Genomic DNA, 26,184 nt, shown 5'->3' with positions numbered 1-26,184 from the left:
TCAGTCCGTTCCCCTGCTCAGAGCAGGGACAGCTACAGCAGGTTGCTCAGGGGCGTGCACAGTCGGGCTTTGCACAGCTCCGAGGGTGGACTCCACAGCCTTCCTGGGCAACTCTTTCCACTGTTTGTACAGAATCTACCCAGCGGCCGATGGCTAGGTGTACGGTGAATTGGAGATAATTGATATTTATTTTTCAGAATAATCTAATTAAAAATTAATGTTCGTTTGAGCCTTTTCTTCTTATTTCTGCTATTCTTTGTTGATGTTGTGTGAAAACTCTTTGGGGGCAATGCCTTTCTGTGCTGCACCTGTCACAGCGCGGTCAGAAGCAATTCACAATCCAACAAATGGGATTATATTTTTGCAATTATGCTGGGTATTTTTACAATATTTTTTACATTCTGTTTAAAAAGGGGGGAGGGGGAGAGGAGATTCTTTAAATTTGCAGCTCCTTTCAAATAGGACGTACCGGTAGCACCAGGTAGCTTTGTTCTGAAACCCACCACCCTTCTGGCACTTTTTTCCCAGCATTGTTTTGTTTTTGTGAAATGGCTTGACCCTAATCTGTTTGCTGTCTTGTATGCCTACAGTTCTGGGCAGCCTTCTAATATCTTGTCTGAATTTTCTAGAGTTCAGCTAGCTTTTCTTTCCCCAACAGGGTCTTAGGTATTCTTCACTGTGAGTTGTTGCGTTCTAAAATTTTTAAAGATACTGCATGTGTCACCTCTACACCCACTATCTTCATGTGTGAATCTTTGACAGAACTAGGTCAGATGAGGGGAAAGTCTTTCTGCTCGTTGGCTTCAATGTGCTGCACACAACTTCAGTACATGCAACAACTACTGCACCACGTTTTCCTCTTAGTTGTATCAACTAATGGCTCCCATTTTGTTCTGGGTAGCTGCATAGGCATAGCTAAGGAAGAACTTAATCTTTGTCACTTTGTATTCTTCAAATGGAAAAAAATTCAGAGTGGGAGCAATGTACAATTCTAGGGAAAAATGTGTTATAATTTTTTCCATGTGTAAGAGATTAATTGCTTTTGTCTCTTTGTATGTGTTACACCAACCTGCCTTTCCAAAGGACACTCACCTTTGCTCAGCTTTTTGTTGGTCAGCATGCGTCACTCTTGTTTCTCCTGGGCTGTGTTAGAGGAGCCTGGGAGTAAATCCAGCACATTTGACTTTAAACATGAGTCAATGAAACTACTCTGCTTTTACAGTGACAATAGTGATCTCAGACCCCAGCTCTATTTTAAGGTGCCTTTCACAGAGTGATTCAAGTGCGTGATCTAGCTACTAATGCCTGAACCAGAAGGCACATCGATGTGGTGTGTATAAACTGCCTAAACTATTTCTAATAACAGTATCCAAGTGCTGGCAGCTGCTACCTGCTAACATCGAATCCTTCTCTACATGATGAAATTGGGCTCCTTTATGTGTTAAATATATTGCAGAGTTAACTGAAGTGCCGTAAGATCAATTGCTGTCTGTGGCATATATTTAGTACTTGGGGTAAGCACTTTTAATAAGTAAGACAAGAATTATTGAATTCTTATATTTCTGCTGTGTGAGTACTTTCACTGAAATTCAGGAACAGGCGCTTATGTTTGCAGGATGTGCTGAGACAGAATGGTAATAGATGGTCCTTTTTTTTAGATGAAATAATTGTTAAATACAAGTTTACATATACGATCCTAGAATTTTGTTTTTAATTGATCGAATTTTGAAGAGGCTCGATGGGAAAGGATGCTATTGGCTTGAGAACTTCACTGATGATTTGTTAAAGGCTTTCATGTTCCGAAAATCAATTTCATTTCTGTCTTTATTTTAACGGAAAATATGTCTGAAATAGAGCTGCAGTCTAGAATAGTTCTTTGGCTTGAAATTTTTGGTGCTTGTGCCAAAAAATAGCAAGTGAGAATTTTTAAAAAAGAGGGAAAAGGAAAGTAAAAGGAAAACATTTTTGGAAGTCTAGAGTTTTTTGTAGCCTGAGAGAGGAATCATTGAGGTATGTTGTAAGCAGTATTTTCCAGTAAAGCCTACATCTGTTTCTGTTGTTGTGATTGTATTGTTGTCCATGAATACAAATGCAGCCTTTCTGATCTGCTTGTTGTAATTCAACATGAGGTTCCTCTTCTGTTAATCATTCCTTAAACTCTTATTATGTAAGGAATCCTTACTGCATATGTTGCCAAAAAGAACAACAACTTCTTTACTGATGTATGTATTTCTCTTGGGGGTTTTGTAACAAAACCAAGTCAGGTAAGTGGAACAGCAGGCTTTTTTGCATGTCTTTACTGATTGCTGGAGGGATTGTTGCCACCCATCTGAAAGGGTGCATAGGAAATGGCACTTTTTGAAGAAATTAAAATATATTTGAAACTAAAATTATGAATTATGATTTGCAATCTTTGAACTTCTTGCTGAAAAACTCTGCCTACGGTTGAGAACTGAAATGCCTCTTGCCTTACAGGTCACTTGTGACTGCCACAATGTGAAGTCAGATTGCTGCAGGAGGCAAACCATTTCCCATTTTGTTTGTAACACAGATAGAGGAACTTGATATTCAATAATATTGGGCTGAATATTCAAGAGGAACTTGAATATTTGAGATTTACCTAAAAAATTACTGAAGTTAATTTATTTTTTTTACATGAAGATACAAAAACTTTATTTCTTTTAGCCTGCTTTGCATGTTGTAATACAAAAATACAAATAAATAATTTAAAAGAAATTACAACCTTGTCCTAATATTTGAGGACAAATATTAGGGCAAATAAATGTACTTATCAGATTAATTACCAACCACCACTGTAAAAATTACTGTGTCTTCTACTGATACATACATTGCAATTCAAATAAAGATCTGGGGGGGGGAGATGGGGGAAGGTCTGTAAAATTTATCAGGCAGACAAATTCCAGCTTCAGAATTGAAATTAGAATCTGAACTCTACTGACTGGCAAACTATATTGGTTTAGATGAAATAATGCTTTTTGTACTTATTTACACTGTCCCATTTAATCTTCATACTATGAATTATATGTGGATATACTGGCTGTCTGAAAGTAGATTTTTTTTATTTTATTTTTTTTTATAATAGGACCAGGTCTGTTAAGAGGCACCTTTTTCACTTCAGAGGGTTCTGTACACTCTTGGCTTTGTTCCACAAAATTTGATTTCAGAATGCTGGACTTAAAAAATACAAATGGCTTTTGACCCTGCCTTATTAAAAGGAATATCAACTGATTGACATTTAAGGAATAAAAAAAAATAGTAATGACTCTGAAAAATTGAGATTTTGCAGTTTGTGCTTTGTATGGGATACAGATAGTTCTCTTGAGACATCCACAATGTTGTTAGGCAGCTCTGATGGATGAGGCTGGTTAAGAGGATATGCTTAGCAGTCTGGGAACTTTGCCTGTCTTACTCTGGGTCCATTAGACACTGCATCTATAAAATTAGATTATTGTAATTTGAAAATAGTACTTTTTAATGGCTGATCTATTGTGAATAAATCTTGGCTAACCTCTGATGTAACATTAATCAAGACTTACTTGGCTTTGTTGAAACTGGCTGGTAAACTCTGAAAAGGGCAATCTGGGAAACAGAAGAAATTACAACTGTTAAGAGATGGTCTCTGTTATCCAAAGAGTTTGAACTAAGATAATTTTGATTTATTACCAGTAACTTCAGCTGTTCAGCATGCCTATTCTCCTCCTTGTTGCTGCTGATAATCATTCTAGGGTTCCAACAGAGATTGCGTATGCCCTTAGTTATCCTTGTCACACCATCTTTTCCAATATCCATTGAAGCAGTAGTAGCAGCCTGCACAGCTCCCGCCTCTGGCTGTGGGTTTGGCCCTGTCCCTTGAGAGGGGCTAAGGAACAGCAAGGTGGAAAAGGAAGCAATGGGAGCTACTTTCCATGGTTCCCAAGTTTAGACTGTAGTAAAACTGTTGTCATAATGATTTATTTTTTTTCAGTTTTTGCCTTTCTCTGATGATAATTGGGGGATTTTCTTGTTTTGCGTGTGTGTTCAAGGTGGACTCTGTCTTGCATTCTGTTCCAGTTGCACACTTTTACTATTTTGATAATTTCTCTTCTCTTCAGAGTAACATATGATGAAGACACTTGTTCTTTTGTGTTTGGATTTGTGTTGGAGGAATTTGCTTTTCTGTATGACATGAATGGCAGAGCTATTTAGTTCACTTGGTTACTGTAGGGACGCTTTGACCAATTCTGTCCTACAGCAAGTAGGTGGTGATACTTAGGCAGCGTTTGTATTTGCTTTGGAAATTGTTTGGGTTGTTTTGGATAAGGGGTTGTATCCTCCTTAATTTTGGTATCCTGCAGAGGAGCTGAATCTTCCTGTTGAAATGCTAAGCTTTAGATCTCAACAGTACCCTGCAGCACCGAGTTCCAGAGATTAAAACTAGTTGTATATAGTAATTATTTATATTGATGAGTTATTATGTATTGTGTGCGTTGCTTTCAATTTCATTAGATGTTTCTGCATTCTTCGGTTGTGAGAGAGGGCCCAACATTGGAGCCCACAACTGATATTTTTCTATAGCTCTATAAATCTTTCCTTCAACTCGTCTCTGCTATTTCACCACGTAGGGTTTTGCAGCACTATTAGCTAAGCATACTGCAGCACATGCTTACGTTGGTTTACCTTGGAAGTGCTTTGCCCCTGGCTGATTGTGGGGGAGATTCTTCCCTGCGCTGCGTGGGTTCTGAACATAGCAAGGTTTATATTGACTGATTACTATTTAATAAACAAACTATGACAGGCATAATAATTAAATGTCTAAACAGAACAAGATGCTCAGATTTTGAAAGCAAGCCTGTTAAAGAGCAACTGAAGATTTCTATTTACAAAACACTTATGCCACTTTGCATAAAAATGCCTTCTGTCAACAGGATGACTGTTGGCCTCTTGTTTCGGGGTGATGGAGCGAGTGAGCTATAAAACCACTTAATTTTTAAGATGATCCTGAGCTATAAAACCACTAAATTTTTATGATCCATATTTGCAGTCATTTTTATTATAAAGAAGGAATTTTTATTATAAAGAAGGAATACCCTTACAATTGAAGTTTCTATGGCTGGACACTGCAAAAAGCTGATGGGCCTGCTGCAAAGGCATTCAATATCCTGAGTCAGGGAGGGAAATCAGTTATTCAACAAACTTGCACAGTGGGAAGCTCTACCTTTCCTACCTTTTATTTTTCACTTTTAAAAATATATTTCAATGGAAAAGATACTATATTAACAGTTCCTCAGTATCTGTACAGAGTGAGATATTTTTTTCCTCTGTTCCTGCACTGATACAAAAAGAGGGTCAATTTGTTTGTTTTCATGTACTTTCAGCTATAAAGAACGTCTTGACAAATTAAAAAAGGAATGCCAAAACTCATGATCTGTTTAGATCTTATTCTGTTTGCGTTACTGCCAGTAGATAGTTTATCATTAATTGCATCGTATGACTAGATCTGGGCTTCAACTTGTTTTGTCCAAATGCACAAACCATTCTTTTTCTCCTACTCCTTTGTTGAGTTAAATCTAATGCTTTCCTCTGGAGTTTAGGACAGAGTGCTTTAGGAGTCTCCTTAAGGCAGCTTTTCCTGTCATGTTAAGCATTGTTTAGGATGTAATACAGACATTGACATATTTTGTATTCTTGGAATTTATATATTTTAAGTATGTGTTCATTTCTCCTTTCATGACTTAGAATTTGGAACATTTTCTCTGATGTGAATTCACAACCTTAATAGAAATCAAATTCCAATTACTTTAAGGTTTCTGAGTAACGTAGGTGGGATAAAGGAAAAAATCATGCGCTAGAGTAGCCTTTCTCCTGTGTAGTCTGCTGGGGTTTCTCTATGATCAAATCTTTTTTTTTTTTTTTTTTTTTTTAACCTAATGTGTTCAGAAAATTCAAATGTCTTCATCCCAGCAGGACTCATAAAATTCCCAAGGTCATTTTCTATACCAAATTGTAAGCCTGCTCTAAACAGAGTTATTAAATCTAAAATTACTGGTCATTCTCCTGATCTTGAAGACTGATTTGCAACATTTCAGAGAGGTTTTTATTCTGCCTGGTGAGAATAATGATATAACTTAATAAAGCTCCCTGATAAATCATTCTTCTGTGAGAAAGGCATTAAAAGTGACTAAAATTTCTAGTAGAATCTGTCTGAATTCGTGCTCCATTTCAGGGTGACTTGTTCATTCAGCCGGGGCTGACTTCGCATCAGATCCTAGCAAGCACCTGTTCCAGTGACACCATTTATTTTTAATTGCTTCTCCACCCTCAGAGCAATGTATAAAAAAGGTACTTATTATCTTGTCAGCTTGCAGTAGATGTGTTGAGTTCTGTGTTTAATCCTATGATGGTACTGTGAGTATCCTCTCAGCTAGCCTGGTTTGGTACTCCTCGTGAGTATAAGTGCAACATGCTAGAAGCTGCCTTTGGTGACCTGCTGAGTACCTGGCTGGGTCTGTCTCCCAGAGCACCAGGGCACTGCCCAGTTATGAAAAAGCAGTTACGGTGCCCAGTGAAGCTTAACCGTTATGCCAGAGCTGTTGGTACTTTTTGGCTGGGTGAGCTGGAACTGACTGTCATTTTCAGCCACATGCAGCATACTTTGCCACTGAGGCTGTAGTCAGACAGCAGCAGTTCTTGGTGTCAATGCCCCGCTGGGAGGCTTGGAGGAGAATTAATGGCTGAGGTTTGTTAGGACTGGGTTGGGGTTTTTTTCAGATGCTCTGTACGTGTTTCAGGAAGAAGTTGTGGCTGCCCCCTCCCTGGCAGTGTTCAAGGCCAGGTTGGATGGGGCTTTGAGCAACCTGGTCTAGTGGAGGGTGTTCCTGTCCATGGCAGAGGGGTTGGAACTAGATGATCTTTGAGGTCCATTCCAACCCAAACCATTCTATGATTCTATGATATACTTGTGTGAAACTTTCAAGATTTTCTTTGTAAATCTGAAGATTTTCTGCCTGATTTGTTTCCCTCATATTAACACATGGGTTCTGATATTGGTGGAGCCAGAGGCTCATCTCTAGTCCCTCATACAGTCTCTCTACATCCACATCTCTCTAGCTAGAGTATCACTGTGTGAGAGTAATGCTTTGGACAAGTACTCTTGTATGTTGGGCAGTTGAACATCTCAGTCTATGACCTTTGCTAATCAGGAAAGTGAGCTGGCTTCCGTTATGTAACTTACCCACATCCAATTGTCTTGACCAAGAGAAAAAAATGCATTGGAGGACTTGGTCCATTTCATTACCATTACAATGTTTTCATGTTACGTTCTAGATTATGTCCATAATGAATTTGCTTCCTGTCAACTTGATGGGAAAACAGAAAAATAATGCACAAATACCAGCCTTGGCACATGCCCCATGCAATTCCTTATATATCATTTATTCTCTATTCAATGACCAGTCTTTCCAAATAAGACTATTGCAAAATTATCATACAGCTCAAAGGGAGTTTTCATGACTGACATCATAATATGGTACATTTAAATCTGGTTTCTTCACGTACTAAGTGTTGAAATGGCTCTTCTAAGAGCCATCAGTGATTTGCATGCCTTCTGATGTGAGGGGGAGCATTCATTTTGCCTCAGACTAAGCTTCTGATGGATATTTATTGGCACGTTCAAAGTGTTCGCTTTGACTTTCTACTGTTTTTCTAGATCTGCTTGGATCTCTTGGAATAAACATGTTGTACTTATATGTATGAGCACAGATGATAATCTAATATTTTTTTGTCAATTTGGCAGGCATATAGCTAATTGCTCTTCACTGATCTCCCAAAATATTCCTTTAAAAAATCTGTTGAGAAAATAAATTGAGTTTCTAGTTTCCTTTGTTGTCATTTTTGAAATACCTCCTCAAGTCAGATGGATTTGAGTCAGTCTCTAAAACAATAAATTTTAGAATTCATCTTCTACTGGCTGAGTATTGGAGAAAAATGCAGTTTTACCAATAGCTTAGCAAAATATGAATATGCGTAAGCTTCATAACTAATCGCAAAACGAATGAATGTGCCACCAGCATGAGGAGGGTAGCTACCATTTGGTTTTTGTTCACTTTTGAAACTACTAGTCCCTTTTCTGCCCATTTTTCAGTCACTTGTATCAGCTTGGCAGTGTGTGTTTTGCAGTTCGTTACAGATCCTGGTGGAGAGTAGACAGACTAATAGTTTCGTGAAGGTACTAGAGGATGCTTGAGGTGACTTATTTTGGGCAATGGAGGCTGAAGTGCTGGACTAATGGAAGTGTCTTCTCAAGCATGAAGCCAGCACTACTGGGATGGTGACAGTCTTCAGGAGGTGCCCCATCTGGTGTGTTTTATAGATGTCTGTGAGCCACCTTAAAGATATTCTAAACACCTTCCAGTTTTGGGCAAAGACAGGCTGCCACAGCCTGGAGCCAGTCTATCACTCTAGCAACTTTTGGGAACGGTCTGGGAAAGCAGTAGAGATGTAACCTCTGTATGACATCAGACAAACTATTACTTTTCCCAGTGACTCATCTGTGCCTGGAAAGAGTTGTTCAGGATGGACTGGAAAGGAGAACGCTGTGAAAACAGTGAGGTGCTCAAAGTTGCTCTTAAAAAGAGTCATACGAATATCTGGGATGAGCAGCCAAGTGACTCTGCGTCAGGAACACTGCTCGGGGCATGTACACATGGTAGTGCTCCAGCTTGAAGTGGACTTCTAACACTTGGGGATATTTTGATGTTTTCAAGGCTTTTTTGAGAGTCAGGAGATATTGCTGTTAAAATATAGAGTTCTCTGTATAGAGTAATTATCAATAACTCAGTTAATGCTTTCTACTAAAATCTGAAAGAGTGAGGGCTTTTTTGTTTTATTTTGGGTTTTTTTGTTTGTTGAGGTTTTGTTTTGTTTTTACTCTAAGTGCATCAGACTAAAACATTCTTTTAGTAGCAATATAAATACTACTTTATCAAGCTACGTAGCTTGTGTCTGTTTTGGAAAGACGCTCTCTTCATCTTGGCCAGAAACAACGTACTCATCAATTTTCCTTTTTTTTTTTTTTTTTTTAATATCCACACCCCCCACCCCCAGTTTCAACCTGGATGCAACAAGTTTTAACTGATGCAATTTTAACCAGATGCAATTCTAAGTGGACTAAACTTAATAACCCTGTCTTTTAAATAAACACATACACACACTCTTCAAAAAAAAAAAAAAATAGACAATAGTCAAACCTATCTCAGTGCTCCTAAGGTGTCCTGGAACATTTCCATAGAATCTTGCCTCTCTAATTTGAGTGCTGGCAATGTCCTTTGGGAATGGATACTTTGAGTACTTTATTCTTTTCATCTGTGGATTTTTATTACCATTCCTACCTTGACTATATCTGCTGAATTTGCAGTGCTGATTTCAAATAGTTGCTGACTAAAGGTTTTACCTTGAATTTTCCTTCATTGTTTTGCAAAGTAGTTTTGTTTGCTCTTGTTGGGGAGGAAGGGCATTAATTAAGCTTAAGAGATTGTTGGATTGTGTAAATGTCAGCATCATAGAATAACATTTTGTTCTTATTCTGGGGAAGAGAGCTCTTACTTAGAAGATTCTCATTAAACTATTGTTAACAGCATAAAATCATATTTATTTAGGAGGAAAAATAGTATTTTGATTCTTGACTGGTTTCTACAACTACGAGCTAACACATTTATCCATCGCAAATCATACCAAGGTAATCAGGGCCTTTTAGAAAGGTGCACAGGCCAAGAGAAAAGAAGGTAGCAATCATATTCCCACTTATTGTGTACTGATATAGGCTTATTCTGTCCAAATTAATGTTGCTATTTACAGTTACAAAATGTTCATATAAGAAGGTCGGGGGTTGTGTGGAAGGAAATAAAAAGGGAATGTATATTTTGCCATTAACAAAAAAAATAAATCTACATGTCCCTGTAATATTTACTTGCAATATTTAGGCCTTGGAAAAAGGTTTTTTTATGAACTTACACGTTTACAAACTGAATGTAGAAATAAAATTAAAACATCTCACCTGGTAATTCATATATATGCCAGTGTCTGTCTCTCTAATATTTGTTGATCTTTTGAGAGGCTTAGTAAAGTTGATACGATAGGATATTTTGCTGCATTTTACAGATGAGCGAACAGTCAATGGGTTACTGCTCAGATGAGCTGAATAGCCATAACCCAGCTGATGAGGGGCTACGCAGCTTTGTACAGGACTCTGACTACCTCAGCTGTTAAATTTTAGACAATTAGAAAAGCAAGGTACTGGTATTTACCCAAGTAGCTGAGATTCTTTCCAGTGGATGAACAGGTACCGAGTCAGTGCTTAATATGTTAAGTTGGGAAGTCTGAGCTCCTGATTCCTGGCTCATGGATATTGAGCATGTTCCCTGCAGTATGCATACCGTAACATATAAGAGGAAAAATTGCAGATTTAAATTTAAAAATACAATGTCAACACCAACAACAGCAGCTGGATTGCTTTATGCGTGACAGGGGCAAGAATGGCTTCACCTAAGAAGGGCAAGCATTGTCCGAGTTGTGCGCACCTTAGGGTCCTCATCTCTGCTAGAAAGGAAACAACTGCCTGCCGCAGACCGGAGCGCAGAGCTTCTCCAGCTGCCGCTTAGGTATATCACCTGGAGTGACTCCCAGGAAACAGGCACTTGATGTGGGGGAAACTGGTGTGTGTTACTGTATTTAGAAGACTTTTTTCTAATAACATTTATAGATAGTGAATCTTGAAAAACTAGCTCAGAATTAAGAATGTATAACAAACTGTTAAGCAAACAAACTCAGTAGGATTGTTTTTGTGTATAAATTGTGAGTATAGTAGTACTGTGACATCAAATTGCAATGGAGATATTTAGAAGAATAGGAATAAAAACAAGCCCAACCTTTCCATCTTCTTGATGTGGGGGCAGAAATCTAATGGGCAAAAGTGATTAAATAAAAACAAAATTGGCTGATCCTTTCTCAAAACTAGGAAGAAGGCTAGAGGAGAAAAATAACACTTTCGGTAACTAAAATTGAGGTTTTAAAAAAGTTTCTCTTCTGATGGTGCCCTTGTCCTTTCATGTCTAGAGATTAAGCTGGAGCTTTTGAAATACATAACAAGGCAATTGTGTGGGTTTTTCGATAAGTGTATCCTGTAGATCTTCAATTACAGTATGGTAGTGAACAGAGAAAACTAAATGACGTAGTGTCTCTCGGTTAATGGTATATATGGCATTTGAGATAATAAACAGCAATGCCAGATAAATTTCGTATTCTAAATTCAACAGAATTGGGTCACTGTTTCTTTTTTCTGTAGGAGCTTTGTAATATGTACCTCATCGTTCTTCATTTCAATTCACCTCTTATCCTCAGGATCCTCATGTTTCATACTTTACCCTTCAACATAGCATCGAGCTGTCCACAATGTGATAATGTGAGCTACAGATCTGCTCTTCGCAAGGGTGAGGTTTTAATTTTTTAAGGCACTGAGTGATGTAACACCTAGATGGTAGGAAAAGGACAGAGGCACCGTGGCTGTGTAGCACAGGCAGGCACTAATGGATGGAATATCATTCTTCTCATTAACTCCAAATCTGGAAAGCAAGACATATTTCAAGAAGTTTCAGTGTGAGCGTGAATGCTTTGAATAATGAATGGTGGTGTGTTAAATCGCTAATACTTTATCTACAAAGTCTGACAGGAAGTTGTTGGTGTATTTTTATTTCCTTTCTTTCCCCTTGACAGACATCTGTAACTTTGTTTTCCTTCTCTCTTTCCTTACTTGTCATTTAGGTTTGGCTTTGTGAGGTTCTGACAGTGTGCTTGCACTTCCCTTGGGCTTTTCCTTAGAGGCCTTTTTGTAGTCTTCCCCTAACCCCCAGTGGTTTAGGAAGTGGCATAAACCCCATTCTTTGGAGCATTTTCTGACTCCCTCCTACATGTATGCACGTTCCCTGCCTAGATGAACTATCTTGAGTCTATATTCAGAGACAGTGTCTCAGATACATCTGTGTTGGCCACAGTGCTGCAAATATCAAAGACATCCACAGTTTTATGTATTAGTATAACTAAGAGAAGAATTTGGCTAATTAGTTCAGAAACGTTTTGGTGTGATTATTAGAAGACTGTGTGATAAGATAGTTAATCCTGTGAATATGCTGATGTGATCGCAGTTTTATTAGACTTGAAATCAAAATACTTAAACTATTCTACTCCTGTGAAGGATTTTTTTTTTTCTGACTGCAATCAGTAGACTTTAATAAGGTGTACTGGAACAGCGAGGCAGGCTCTTTTTGGGTTGGCCAAGGGATGCCTTCCCTGTCTTTTGGGGGAAAATATGTAGGGTTAGTGTTTAGCCAAGAGACACTATGGAGAAGGAGTGCTCTTCTGCTTTTAGCAGAGGAGAAAGTGCATTTAACCCCTTACTTGTACTTGGATTCCTGGACTTAATTCACCCTTTGAAACTGGATGTCCAAGTGCTGGATGACTCCTCTCAGGAACAGCAGGTCACAATATTGCAATCCTCTTATGCCAGACAGCTCCAGCCTGAAGCGCTTATAGAGATTGCATGCGCTGACTAGCTCCCGGCGTTACCGCTACCTCTCACCCCGCCATGCTTGTACATTAGATAATATCCTTTGAAGAGGCACCTTGAAGTCAGACACACTGCTGTCCTCACCTCCAAGGGGACACCAAGGACGCTGTGTGTGGTTCTCTGATTGTGCTCTTGCTTGTTTCGCAAAGTGCGTGCAGTAGTTATAGCATAAAGATCTGTGACTTGAACCCTGTATACTAGGTACAGCTTACAGGAGTTGAGGTTGCAATTAGCTGTAGTTTTACTCTTTCATGAGTTCTTACACACAGCTGCTTCTTTTGTTAAGATCAAGCAAACAAATAAGGATGTTAATGTTCCTTGCTACACAGAGTTCATGGATCACGAAGGGCCTTTGTTTTGGCGTACTCATTGGAGGTGAAAGCTGCTGTTTGAATTTTCTGTGGAGTGTAAAGACTGGTTGGGTCAGCTGGTTTCTCCTGCCTCAACACCCTCAGGCACTTGTCTCCCAGCAGTCTGCCATAAGAATCCGCTGACCATCTCTCAATTCTCGCTGCACAGCTGCAAAACCCATTAGAAAGTTTTAGTGCTGACAGGCAGAAATGTTGTAAAAATGCAAATTTTCTTCTGCTGAATGGCAAGATGCCAAGAAATGCTTTTTAAAACATTTTGCTGCTGAATAAGGGTTTAGGGGAGTTGATACAGCTGGAATGCAGATTTTTAAGCAATGGGAGAGAAGCTTATACCGTCAGTGAGATCACTAGTATTTTGATTCTTTAGTCACTTCAGGACTTTCACACAGAAGGTTTCCTTTCTTTACTTCCCTTTTTTTTTTTTTTTTTAACAGAAAATAACGGGCTAAGAGGGGATGTTCTGCTCTGTTGGTGCACAAAGGAAGGACTGCTTTGTAGGCTCCAAAATGGCACTGTCTGTCTTCACCTGCCTAAATACTATACTTAGAAGCTCTATACAAAAGCACGGGATAGAAGGGTCAGCTTTCATTCAGCAGATATTTTAACTTCTTGTGCACATTGATGCTCTGAAGAGCTGTGGCCAACGGAAATGCACAGGGTCACGCCCTTGACTGTCAGTGGAGTACTGAGCTGGAGAGACAGTTTTGTTTTTTCTTAAAAAGCAAGAAGATTTAATGAAAATAATGGTGTTTTCTGTTACAAAAGAAATAGATGGTGAGTGCTGTGGCCAGATTTTGGAACAGGCTGTGACCTTTGATCAGAAAATTTAAAAATTACTTTTCTTTCATCTCTCAGCTGCAATAATAGAGTGGCCGCATAACAGTTGATATTCAAGACTGTTTCGAAGGATGTAACTTTCTTCCCTTAACCAGAGGCTGAAAAAAAGGGAGGGGTTGATTATATTTCTACTTTTTCCTACCGTAATAATGTACTTCCTTTATCAATAATGCACTAATTTCATTCTGCGTTAGTCCTCCTTCGCCCTATATGGGCTGCTCAGGTATAACGTGCATGATACCTTCTTTGAAGTGTGGTCACCTGTATTGAACTGCTGTGTTTGTGTTACTGTATTTCATCTTAGCTTTTAGTTTTACATCAGATGAAACATAACGAGGACAGGAAGGATTAACCCTTTGCAGTCCAGCAAGTTACTTTCTCTGAGGATTTTCACTACTGTCTTCAGAATGTTTTACACAAGTATAAATAACAAGCCAAAAGAATGTGTCTTTTCCAGGTAGTTTCTTATAACATTACTGAAGCGCATACTGAGCAATGCTCACATTGCTTGATTCAGCAGTACCAAGAAACAGTAGCTCTTTGTAGTAAAGTTTCCGTAGTGATGTCAACAGTACACAAATGTGGAATTAGTACATATACTACAATATTGTCTAATTTTAGTCTGAGCAGCCAGGAACGGGGCATACAAATGTATTTAAAGATTCTCACAACTTATTCTGAGAAAAATCTGGGTTGCACAGAGCTGTCTGCTGTGTTCAATGCAATGTGTGAAAGCCCCATTAGTAAGAGCAAAATGTAAAGAAGGCAGCAGAAATCGTACCCTCCCACAGGGGAATGAAGCCTAAAAATTTCAGTGGCACATTTAATGGTGTTTGAGAGGCTCTGTGGTTTTGGTGCAAATGTAGTCTGCAGGTGTGCACAAATTACAAAAGGGCAGGTTTGCATTTTGAGACCTCAGCAACCGCAGACTTTGCTTTTTTTGTAATCCTGTGGTAATCAAAGGCCTATCAGCTGGATAATCTGTCTCTGTACTGAACTTGTTAATCCTCAAGCTATATCTGAGAAAACATACTGCAAGGTAAAGTGGAGCTGACTGAAGATTTGTTAGATATATTATGGTATTAAAGTTGTATTTATTATCTTAATTATTGCCCTGATATATTTGTGGAATATGTATGCTATAATCAAAAATACATTTCTCTAAGTTTTCCACTTGCCGTAATTATATTAACCTAGTATGCTATAACTAACCCATGTGTAGCAATTCTAAGAAAGAATTAGTTGTAGATTCTTTATTGAAAACTTAGATTTTGTTTCTATTATATCTTTCATCTGGAAATAAGCTGGAACTGTCATGTCTAGAGTCTTAACTCACAAATTCTGACTTTGTTGTTCCTAGTTATAAGTAAGATGAGTTTATTTGAAAAATCGACTAAAGATAATAAAAGCTTTGAATCAAGTTCCTAAATTTATCCACAAACAATAAAAAAGTTAGCTTTTAATTTCTTTGGGAGGTACACAGATGTGGTGTTTAATCAGATCAAAGAGTAAACACCCATTTTCTAAATGCTACCTTTTCTTTAAAACTAGCTTATTTCATATTGGAAGTAGGTGGTCTTCATAACAATCAGTTCTTTGTTGCATCTTCTCTCTCCCTTTCCTTCGCTCTCCAGTTCTGGCAATCTATCATGAAGATGGTATGTAATTCTTTCTCCCCTCTTCCATTTTCCAGCTAATAAGAATTCATTGAACTCATGCTGTTACTAATAATGCGGCAATGAAGAGGGACATTTGTTTGACATATTAATTCAAGCTTAATGGACTCCCTATGCCTCTCACCATCTAGCAAGGCAAGAATGCTGATTGGCCTTTTATTAATAATGACTGTAGTGTAGGACAGTCTTCCTAGACATTAATGACAGGTTAGGAGTAGAAGATAGCTGGAGTTATAGTGAAAAACAACTAACCTTTGGCTATTGTTCCTCAATCCCTAGGAAATGTTCTATGTTTGTCTCTGTTCAAGGTCAAAAGTAGTAGCAAAACTTTGAGTTCCCCATCCATGACTATTTTTTTCTTATGAGTTTGTGTTGTAAATATTGTCCCACTGTTCAGTGCCAATGTTTTAGAAAGCTGATGCATGCTAGAAGGTTATCACATTGCATGCACAGTGGCCAGCCTTGAAATTGTTTGTGCAGAATACCTCATCGCATGAGATGAAAATTGCCTATCTCTACATCAGAAAGAGGAAAAGAGAAATAAAGGATCTTTGCTTATTTTCTGAGGAGCATATTTCCAGCAGCTTTTTTTAAAAATCCATGAAGACACTTTTCTGTTGCTTAAGCAGCTGCAAGTTAGTAGTTTTAAAGGCAAAGCACTGTCCACCCCACTCTGGCTTGGTGTGATGTTGGCCCCGTAGTGGTATTGGATGTAAAAGGAAAGGATAGTAATTAACAAGAGTAAAGCATGGAGTAGCTGAATTTTCTATCACATTATTAAGTGAAACAATCATCATTGGTTTTGTCCCTCTTGGGCCTTTTAATTTTACTGTCAGGCATTTTACTCATTTGTAAAACTATTGCCATCTCTTTCTTAACGTGCTTCTCAAAAGTCCCCTCTGTAGTGTGCCGTATGCTGGAGGGGGGTGCAGCTGTAGGCAGGCAAATGAGCTGTGATTGCTGTTCAGACCAGCGAAGAGTTGGGGTCCCTGTCTCCATCTGCACCCTCTGGGTGCTTATTTCTTGTCTCTAAGTGTCTCTGTTGGAATATTGCTGCCTCTCTGAAGTAGGAACTACCATGTTTGAATGACATTTAGTGCAGTAACTACTGAGTTGAAAGGTGAAAATACTGCTACAAGACTATACCTGAACACAGAGTTCTCACTTGGTCATCTGGTGACTGCTTGGGGTCTCACATTTAGAGAGAGATGTTTACCTCACAAATTACTTCCAAATTAGTGTAAGACCCCTACATACCAAGTGTTTTGATTGTTTGAAGAGTTAACATGTTAAATTTACTTGACGGGTTTTTTGGTTTTTTAAATTTATGTCATTTTAAATAAATTTTTAGTAACAACATTTATCTCATTAAGAAGAAAGTTCAGTTTAATCTAAAATGTATTTGGTATGCAAAGCATTTGTAATAAACTATAGACTGCTTGGAAGTCTGTATTTTACCACGGCTCTAAAGGAGCGTGACAGTAACACAAATGATCCCATTTCAGTAACTGTTCACTGTGTTTTTAAAAAAAACATGTCCCATTTCCAGTGAAAAAGAACCAATTTGAAACAATCCAAAGCATTTTCAGCTGGTAAAATCTTACTATGAATTTGAAGACAACATTGGAAAAGAGATTTTCATGACAAAGGCCATTATTTTGTGTATGGCTACTATCTAGAAGCAAAACATTTATGCTAATGCTTAGCAATACTTTGCTGAAAACTTAGAGTAATTTTATCTTTAGTGAGGTGGGTTCATTCCTTTTCTAGTTGCTCCTTGTAGCACAACAGAAAGCCCAAATTTCAAGTAGTCAATAATCCAACTAGTCAATTCTTGGGGTTTGTACAAGAAAGTGCTTTGCATGTGTGGCTTCTGGGTTTGGAGCTTTGATGGGTTTTGATAGAATAGTTGATGTCTTTTACCTATAACAATTTGTTTATTAAAAATACATATATATTTCCCTCTGGAATGTTTGGAAGGGAAGGTGCTGAAAAACCCTAGCGCAGTCAGTCAACTAAGCGCAGCCCCATAGAGTCTTGACATCTCACCAACTACAAAACTACACTATGTGAAAACTGAAAAAAAATCCCCATTCCTTAACTTGTACAGAACTGCTTGTTTCAGGGGGTGGGCAGGTCAGGGAGTGTTCGGTATATATTATTATGTCAACAAAGGTTCTTAGTGGGGTTGGTTTTGTAATTATTTTAAAATTGAATATGTTATGTTGGTTTTTTTTTTTACAGCAAGTGACTTTATTTTTCTAATCTTCGTTTTAGCTGTTTGTTGTCTTTTAATAATTTGACTTATAACAGAAAGCTTGCAATCACAGAAAATGTTTGATTTTCATAAATGGTCCCACCCTCACCAGGAAGTCTGTTTATGTGCTGAGGAGAAGACAGCTTTTTTTTGGCTATTGTATGCTTTAAAGCAGAAGTAACTTCTTTTTCATGAGATCATATTGTTATGGCTCACGGATGTATTTTATAACTACACTATAATTATAAGTTATGTGGTTAATGCTTCTTGTTTTCAGAAACTGGAAAGAAAGAATATAATAATGGGTAAACTTTTTATCCCATGGATTTACACTAGAGGTGTGATTCTCGTGTATTCTAGTATTCCAGCTCACAGACACTAGGACTGGAAACTTGACTTGAACTTACCTCTAAATTAGAAGACGTGAAAGATACATTATTAATTTAAATAATAAATTTATGACTTCTTCCACCAAAGCTCTCAAAATTATAATTGCAATGCAATTATTAAATACTGGATTAAAATTCAGCAATAATGAATGAGGTGAGGAAGAAGGACTGCCTAGAAGAATACGTAGAGTGCATAAATGTAAAATAGTATTATGAACTTGCAGTTGATACTGAAAACTACTATTTCATATTGGGAGCAGGGGAAGAATTCATTAAAATGTAAAAACAGAATAAATGAAAAAAAGCACATCAAAACACTTTTTAATTTTTTCACTTTAATTTGTTACCAACACTGCACCTCATTTCTGTTATTTAATTTCTTCTTGGTTCAGTGTCATATATTTTTAAAACAATTTAAAATCAAATAACATACTAAACAATATTTGGAATTTACTTGATTAAATGATATAAAATCCTGCTTTAGCTTCATGCATGAGGCCTATAGAAAATCTTGCTAAGCACACTACATTTGCTTTGTGTAAAAGGGTAAAATTATTGGGATTTCTTTTAATATTGGCAAACTAGTAATGAATTATTTGCAGAGCAAAATTAATTTTAATTTGTCTCTAAACTGTTATGCTCTGCTGTTGTGTAGCATTACGTTATACTCTTATGTTTGCTGCAACACAGATGTGGTGTTCCATTTTGTGGTACCGCTCTGGGTTTACTATCTGAGAATTCGAGCAAGTTTAGGGATGTTCAGTGTCTGTGCCAGGCTGTTATGGTCCTGTCCTGTGATTGCCAGGCAGTTATGTCTAGAAGTAGATGACTGTTATGTCACTTAAGACCATTTTTTATCCCCCCCCCCCGCCCCCCAAGTCTATTTGCTATTGAAAGAATGCTATTTATTTTTTAAAGCAGTTTTTGGACAAAATATGCCCCACTGTTCACCGTACTGTTATCTTGAATGTGCTTTCAGCTTGTTTACACTGACGCTGCAGAGAAGGTATCTTGGTTTTGGCAAGGATAGAGTTAATAACAGAAATAAGCCAAATCAATTTCCAAGTATCAGTACCTAAAAAGTCTGTCCTAAACTTGAAAGCTCGAATGTACCATGGCAATTGGGAATGCACCTCTGGCGTCTTACACATTGCTCGCATACCTTCTGCCTGTTCGGGTTGTGGGGATTTTTAGGGGAGTGGAAGTGTGGTGGTGGTGTTTGTCTTAGGTCTGTCCTGCTTGCCATGCTTTTTCTTTTGGTAACCTCTGTCAGAATTTATCATTCTGAGGGTTTGTTTTCATTTATGCTCTTGAATAGACATACTACTTGGTGAACCCTTTTGAATTTCATATTTACTTTCAGTTTGTTCTTCCAGGGATAAAACTAGTTTACCAAAGAGTTATTTTTCCAGACATGCAATTTTTAGATTGTTATTTATGTTATTGTTTACATTTGTAGGGTATATAAAAAACCATGCTGTTATAAACAGGCTTGTTTTAAAAAATATATTTTTCTGATTGTATTTGAGCTAGTGGCAAATAAAACAGTGATTTTATTCATCTAGTTAGTATTTGAAGCTGGAAAATAGGAAAAGAATATAGAGAGTATAAAATGATTTAAATTGTTTACCTCTGTGTGCACTAAATCATAGTAATGGCTGTGGTGTTATCCAAATAAAGTGCATTTTTTGTCCAGGGTAGATTTCCAGAGTGAACTTCCCAAAACCTAGATAATACAGCAGTGAGGATGTTTTAGCATAAACTGCTGAAGTTGGATCAGTGACTTAATGTATATTTGGAGGACTGTCAGCAGAGACCTGAAAGATTAAGGAAAACCAGGAAAGGAAGTTAACTTTGCAACATATTTTGAGAGGAAAGGCAAATGCATCATTTGGCAAAGAGATGCTAACTTCGTACTTGGAAGACTTCTTTTAGAAATGCATTGGAAGGTGAATAAGGTATTGACAAGTATTCATTTCAAAAATTGTGATGAATTGAGTCAGAAAACAGCTTAATGAAGAGAGGGCTAATAGAATGGAAACTGTCCAGTCAAAAGAATATGTACAAGATTTATTTCTCATCTGTTCAATATTCAGAAGAACAGGGAAAATACTACTTACCAAAGACTTGATCTTGATCCTTTAAAAGAAGTTAGTGGAATTTTATTAAAACTCCCCCAAGCACAGGAGTGAGTCCTGTCATAAACAACTATTTTAGTTAAATTAGAAGAAATGCTTTCAGTCTTGGTTTTGCACTTGGTTACTCCTGTGGCCAAGTTGTTCTTCATCGTGTAATTATGCTACAATTAGAACAGACCAGACAATATGCTTATAATGTCATATCAGCATCATGCTGTTTTTAAAATTATTTCGAGAACTCTAAATTGCTTGTGATAATTCTGTCCTATTACTTTGTCTTATTGTAACTTTTATTGGAAATGGCCTCCTTTGAAAAATCATGGCTTGATATCCCAAATTGCACCTTGTGTACTGAAATACAAATTGGGCAGATTTGGGGAGCTGAAGTCCAGAAAATAATCCATAAAATATTTGGAGGTTTTTAAAATCTATTGAAAATAAAAAAAAAAATCACCCCAATAAAAAAAAAATCCACCAACCAGGTAAGGTTTTTCCTACTCTGCATTTCTAACACTGCTACCTTTTTAGCAGAGCTCCCCATCTCGTCCTTCAGCAGCAAATTTGGGATTCACAATTAAAATATTCCTCTGGGTAATTACAGATCTGGGAGATATGCTCAGAGAGAACCAAGTAGAGCTCACACCACTGAGCTCACAACCATGCCAGGCAAGGAGGTTGGTGCCTGCCTCTACAGAGTGAGCAGTAGATGGAAAGCACAAGAGCTGAGCTATAAGCTTTTCTTTGTGTCTTCCCTTTCAGAAGAGTATCTTAACCACCATATGAGGGACAAGGCCAGGTATATGTTTTGTGGTGTGTTTTGTGCTGTCTGTGAAAACCGTGAATAGGAAACAATGCAAAGTTTGTAGGGCCCATAGAATGAACAACTGTGTAAAGAGAAAGCACGTGAGGTTTTGTTGTGTGTGTGCCCACAGATGAGGGTAGTCCCAGTGGAACCACGGCCCTTACAGCAGATATTAAACAGCCTCGAATGGCTTTTTTCTACAGTACTTTTGATCATCAGTAACCATTTAAACTTGACTGTTAAAAATGTTCACTTGCAATTTTAATTCCTTGCAAATTAAAACGTTTGTGATTCATCTACATACTAATTATGCTTTTTTTAATATGCATAAACTCATGAGACATAAAAAAAATTGCTGGGCCAGAATTAACTAAAGTTGAGTATTAATGAGATCAAACAGAGAGTTAATGGATTTCAGAAGTGAACTACTGTAGAATCCCTTATGTATAGGCTTTTTTGGAGGTTATTTAAAATGATTAAATCAGAGCCAATGGAACTGTTAGGAATTTTGTTATTCACTTTAGGGAGGCCAGTGTTTAATTTGTTTTGCTTCACCACAATGCACCATCTGCCTCCTCAGGTGAGGGACACGTGGGGATCCATGGAAGTGTATGGTTGCCATAAACAATCGGTCTGCACCTGTGAGACAAGAGGAAACCCATCAATTTGGTGGGAAGCCTTTGCTTGTCAGTGGACAAAAGGAGAGTCAAAGAGCTGATATTTTCTTAGTGCCTTTCCCTCTCCCATCACTATTAATATAAGCCTTTTAGAGTCTCTTGTTCTCTGTAGATTTGTCCCCATTTCTGTCTTTGGAGCACCAGTAATGGGGGCTTTGTTTTGAAGATGCAGTGCAGCTCCACAATTACTTGTGTTATTTATTGGGAATCACTGGAGCCAAGGGACAGAGACATACTTGAATACTTATGTCCTGTCGTAGCATTTCCATTGATAGGCATAGTTTGGTTAAAGAGAAATAGGCCGTAGGAATTCTTCTTTCAGGAAAGATTTTTTAAAAACATTTATAATCAGTATTAAATAAACATTTATAATCAGTATTAACTAAAGTACCAGTTCACAGAAACAAATTCCTCCATCCCTGAGGTTTCTCTGGTGTTGGGAACAGAGGAGATGGAAAATCTTCAGATCAATATCATCTTTTAAAAACATATTCTTCCTCCAATAACGGTAGAGAAGACAAGGGGTTTTGAAAGATTGTGTGATAAGGTGGAGAGAATCTGCTTTGAATTGTAGGTTATTTGTTGAGGGTCCGGGTGTTTCTGCTAGTAAGGCTTAGGAACAATACATTAATCCAGTTGTAGCCTGTTGGTTTTATCTGTCCTTGCATCGATTTATCTTTACATAGTCCTGATGTGGTCTGTAATACTTTATTGTCCAGGATATATTAGATGTTGCACAAAAACATGAAATCTGTACCCTAAAGAACTTCAGTCTCGATCTTGTAAGGAAATTATATGTAATAAGCTTTTATTATATCTCTAAAATAGCCACCGGAGGCTATTTTAACATTTTAAGTTTAGTTATGTTAACTGAGAAAGTATAGATCTAGAAAATACTGGAGATTGGAAAATGAAATTATTTTTATTTTTTTTTCATAGGGAAAAGGAATAGCCTGACTAATGAGTAACAAATAAATTTTTTTTTCTTTTTTGGATCAAGGTAATGTGGCTTCATATCCAATAACATTGTATAAATTAAGATGATAGAATATTTTGTGTTTCTCTGTCCTTGAATCTATTTTTATGTAGAGATTTCCAGCTGTAAATGTCTAAACCCTTTTATAAGCACAGCTGCTGAACTGGAGTACATTAGGGAATATTTTTGCTTTACGAGTTAGTGTTCCTATTGAAGTTTCTTTGAAATAAGCTTTACTTTTGGCTTTATGTATCAACCTTTCTTGTCTTACAGTTGGTTTTGTTCTATAATAATTTAATTAATCATTTCCATATATCTCATTCACTGTAACCAGTGAGTTTTCCACATCCCATCTCCTTTTTTTTTTTTTTTTTTTAATTTACTCATTATAATGTATGATTAAGTCAAGTAAAATTCTTTTCATCTGTTGTGGTGAAAGCCTAGTCTCTCTGGGATTGGTTACTTGAAGCTTTATCCTTTCTCAGATAGTGTTTGTAAGTTAACAGATCCTCTACTTAAAAAAAAAAATATATATATATATATCCCAGCCTGTAAAATTTGACTTCAGTGTTATAGAATGTTTTAGCACAGAGATGGTGGAAAGAGGGATTAAAATTTCCCTTGATTTTGTAAACAATAGGTTGTATCAGCCCAATGTATTTCCAATGATGAGGTAACTGACCAACAAGGTAAGGCAGTGGATCTACTCTGTATCAACGTGAGCAAACCATTTGGTGGATGAGAAATTGCCACAAGGGAAGGCAACAGTGGGTAATGTAAAATCATGAACAGGGAGGGTGCAGCAGTGTTTTTCAAGAATCAATACCATTTAATATTTTAACTAGCGTATTTTGTGCTTAAAAACTAGTTTGAGGAATATTGTCAATGTTAGGAAGAACTTGGTAATTCCGCAAAGGAATTGAGTGATATCATAGAACGCGAGAGATGATCTTATGGTCTGGAGTTACAGAAAAGTTGCTTAATACTGCAAAGTGCAAAAATCATTCATTTACAGATGAAAAGCAAGAATGAGTGCTACAAATGAAGAACCAGAGGAGCTGGGTACTAGGGCAGGGCATTTTATTTGGTTATTAACATAGGCTATTTGACTTTTAACAGACTAGGATTAGATGAAAAGCTTTATCAGATTTCTCAGGTTGCTGTTCATTTGAAATCGGTGTAAAATATCACTAGCCTTTATCATAGAATCTTTATTCCTAAAGTTAATTTTTTCCTTTATGACAGTTTTCTTGTTGCCTTTAAAGAACTTTCATATTTTGTAGTAGTAATTTAAGGAAATGACACTTTGCTTTTGTCACCTATTCAGAGATAGTGTGTGCAACCAACAAATCTCTTCAAGGATTGTAGTTGCAAATTCTACAGTTGCAAATGGCAAAATAATATTGAAAAGTTGTTGGGATGGACCATGTTTGATGTTAGGTAGCAACAAGTAATCAGACAACACTGATGTCCCTTATATAAAGACAGAAAAACTTTTGCATTCATAACTTATTGAGAAGCTGTTTCTTCTGTTTGCTTCAGCTGTTTCTTTGCTGGGTTTTTTTGTTGTTTTGTTTGTTTTTTTCTTTTTTTTTTTTTTAGTGGCATTGTTATTTAACAGGGAAGAGCATGAATTGGGTGGAATACCAGGTATTCTGTTGGGCTCAGAAAGTTGTGATCACTGGTACCAATTCAATGTAGGCAAATGTGAAGTGTTGGAATAACCCTCTGCAAGTGATTAGAAGGCAGCTTTGCAGAAAAGGATCTGGGGGTCTTGGTAGACAACAAGCTTGAACATAAATCAGAGGAGCGCAACTGCATGCTGGGCTTTATCAGCAAGAGTGTAGCCAGCAGGGCAAGAGAAATTATGCTTCCCTTCTTTTAAGCACCTGTGAGACTACATTTGGAGTTCTGTGTCCAGTTTTGGGTCCTCCAGTACCAGAAAGACACTGAAACACTAGAGCAGATCTAGTGAACCATCACTAGAATGGTTAGGGGACTCGAGTGCACAAAGTACAAGCAGACGCTGAGAGAACTGTTTAGCCTGGAGAAGAGAAGGAGAGATCTTAGTGCTGTCTACAACTACCTTATGGGTGGTTATAGAGACAACAGAACCAGAGTCGTCTTAAGGGTGCACAGTAATAGGACAAGAGGTAACAGACACAAACTGTGGCACAGGAAGTTCCAATAAAGTGCATGGTTTGGGTTGTTTTTTGGTTTGGTTTTTTTTCCTCCATTGTGACAGTGATCAAATATCAAAACAGGTACCCAGAGAGAATGGTATAATCTCCATCCTTGGAGATATTCAACACTTTGGTAAAGTGCTGAGCAACCTGATCTAAGTGGACCTGTTTTGAGCAGGATTTTAGATTGGATGACTTCCAGGGGTATCTTCTAACCTGAATTATTTGATGATGCTATCTGTTGTTTTGTTTGCTGGAATGCCAATTGGAGTGCATTATTCCTTTCTGCAGTAGTGTTCTTCCTTACAGTTCTGTGAGATTTTTATGTCCACTACTCAGAGGGGTGTCTGCCTTCCCTAGGGTTCAGTATGACATAGGTGATTCTGGCAATCTCTAGTATCTTTAATAAAGATTAATTCTGGGTCTTTCAGTAGAATTTCTTCAAGTTTTTTTGCTGCAGATCCCAATCATGATACAATTACTTATCAGGGACTGGGTTAATGCCTCAAAATTGCTTTTTGCAGACTTTCTGTATTTTCACCTTCTTTTTGTCCTCTCTGCTTCACAACATTTCTCATGCTTCATATTTCATGGAGTTTATCACTCTTCTGGTTCTGTGGTTAGTCTGTTCTCAGATTAGTTGAAAATAATAATAAAACGTCCTCAGAAGCAGCTTTAAATGAAATAATGCTACCTTAACCATTGGCTGTTTTGTTGGAATGTGTTGCTTACAGTTTCAGAAAAGGGTTGCAAAAAGTTGTTTGTTTTTTTTTTTTGTATGTCTGTTATGCATTTCAGCAGTCATCTGGCTTTTAATTGGTCTGTTTCTTTAGTCTTGGTATCTGTTTACTTTGTTTTATTCTTTGAACTTTACAAATTACAGCAGTCATGCAGAAGCAGGGAATGACAGAGGTCTGGTTTAGTCAGTTTTCTGACTTAAATATGTGAATAAAGTAGCAGCTGACTGTAGAGCCTCCTAAAGATACATTTCCCTGTAGACATCATTAGAATTAAATTTGAATGAGAAAATACATCATCTGAAGGCAGAAAATAAATATAAGTGATTCAAAGATGCCCTTTCTTCAGACTGAGATTGGGAAAACCCTTTTTCAAATTTGTGAAGTTATAATGGATCTTAAATACAACTTTTGGTTTCCTATGGGGATTTACATACCATTTTGGTTAACAGTTTGATTTTAGTCACTTCTAGGCAGTGGTCCAACTGTAATTTAACTAGATTTTCTGTCTTTATACTGTTTAAG

General features: G+C 37.4%; 1 protein-coding gene across 3 annotated transcripts in view; it reads left to right on the top strand.

Annotated features, from left to right (window-relative positions):
• The window catches only part of PLD5 (phospholipase D family member 5), a 152,044-nt gene that overhangs the window by 43,594 nt on the left and 82,266 nt on the right, over positions 1-26,184 (top strand). The window lies entirely within an intron of this gene.

Source organism: Grus americana, chromosome 3 (genome assembly GCF_028858705.1).
Source record: "Grus americana isolate bGruAme1 chromosome 3, bGruAme1.mat, whole genome shotgun sequence".
Classification (NCBI taxonomy): Eukaryota; Metazoa; Chordata; class Aves; order Gruiformes; family Gruidae; genus Grus; species Grus americana.
The sequence above is the reverse complement of the archived record's forward strand: the minus strand, read 5'-3'. Positions and strand labels throughout refer to the sequence as shown.